This window comes from Nycticebus coucang, chromosome 1 (assembly GCF_027406575.1).
Source record: "Nycticebus coucang isolate mNycCou1 chromosome 1, mNycCou1.pri, whole genome shotgun sequence".
NCBI lineage: Eukaryota > Metazoa > Chordata > Mammalia > Primates > Lorisidae > Nycticebus > Nycticebus coucang.
In genome coordinates, this window is record NC_069780.1 from 59,766,690 (window position 1) to 59,768,328 (window position 1,639).

General features: G+C 37.8%; 1 pseudogene across 1 annotated transcript; it reads right to left on the reverse strand.

The window, feature by feature from the left end:
- Window positions 1–480: 480 nt before the first annotated feature.
- Window positions 481–1,218, reverse strand: LOC128590331 (X-linked retinitis pigmentosa GTPase regulator-interacting protein 1-like; annotated as a pseudogene). Its single transcript, XR_008381258.1, has one exon. The product of XR_008381258.1 is annotated as an X-linked retinitis pigmentosa GTPase regulator-interacting protein 1-like (transcript).
- Window positions 1,219–1,639: the final 421 nt, after the last annotated feature.

Sequence of the window (1,639 nt, forward strand, 5' to 3'; positions counted from 1 at the left end):
AGTATATGTAAAATACGTGTACTATACACATTCACCACACAAACATGGCATACTTTATATACAGATAGTATCGAATTTTATTTTGCTTTTTTCCACTTAAGCCTCTAGATTGAAATTTTATTGCATTACTTAGAAAGCTATTTTTTGTTATTTTAGAAATAAAACTTATTTTTATAACAGTTTTAAGTTTAAAAAACATATTCAAAGCTAGAACATAAAGTTCTCTAATAATCCCTACCTATTTTCCCCTATTGTTCATATCTTACATTAGTATGGTAATTTCCTTCTTTTCTTTTCTTATCTTTTTTTTTTTTTTTTTTTTTTTTAGAGACAGAGTTTCATTTTGTTGCCCTCGGTAGAGTGCTGCGGCATCACAGCTCACAGCAACCTTCAGCTCTTGGGCTTTAGGGGATTCTTTTGCCTCAGCCTCCTGAGTAACTGGGATTACAGTCGCCTGCCACACCTGACTATTTTTTTTTTCATGGTATACCAAGTTACTTTATAAGAGTCTTTTTACTATAAGTTTCCCTCAGATTTTAGAATGGAATAGCACTTGTTCCTTCATGAAAACAAGTCCTCAGTCATCTCCTTGTAAATAGCATGGAGGGCAGCAGCTGCTTGAAGGGAAACCTTCAGCCTTCCTATTGGGGTAGCCTGATCTTCAGGGCTAACAATGTCTAGTTCTTGCTCTAGAATATCTCTTCCTGATTCCAGGATCTGCCACAGTTCAAGATAAGCATATCCTACATCATCACATTCGTTCTTTTCTTCATCCCTAGGATCACTTACTACTGTAAACTTTAAACATCCTTGCTCAGAATCTTGTCTGTTCAGCATGGTTGCTCCAGTGGGTCCAGGTCTATCACTTTGCTAAGGTCTATCTCCTGGCCTTGGTTTCCTCAGGGATACTGGAGTCTCTGTCTCTGACAAAGGTACATCATAGAATTTGTACTCCACATACACCTGTTTTATATTCTCATCAGACATCACTTCAGCCTCTGGGTAGAAGGCCAGGGAGACAATTCCAATGCACATCTTCTCTGAAACTGCCTTGGGACATTTCTGAAACACAGGTGTCATTATGTCATCACTGTCCGTAGTTTGTGCTTCACTGCCCTCAGAAGGTTGTTCACAGGATACTTTACCATTTACAAGCTGTTGGGTCATTTCTTCTTCCTCATGCTGTTTTTCAACACCATCGTCATTTATCTTAGCCATAACATCTTAAATGGAAATACATTACAAGTAGACTATTTTTTTGTTGTTGTTGTTGCAGTTTGGCTAAGGCTGGGTTTGAACCCGCCACTCTTGGTATACGGGGCTGGAGCCCTACTCACTGAGCCACGGGCACTGCCCTAATATGGTAATTTCTTGAAATTAATGAAGTAATATTGATACACTATTACTCAAGTTTATTCTTTACTCAGATTTCTTTCATTTATATCTAATTTCATTTTCCTGCTTCATAATAACCTTCGGAAAACCATAATTCATAGCATTCATGTCTCCTTAGGCTCCTCTTGGCTTAATAGTTTCTAGGACATTCCTTGTTTTTGATAATCCTGATGATTTGAAGAGGACAGATCAAGCTTTCTGGAGATTATCCCTCAAGTGGTATTTCTGTGATGTTTCCCTCATG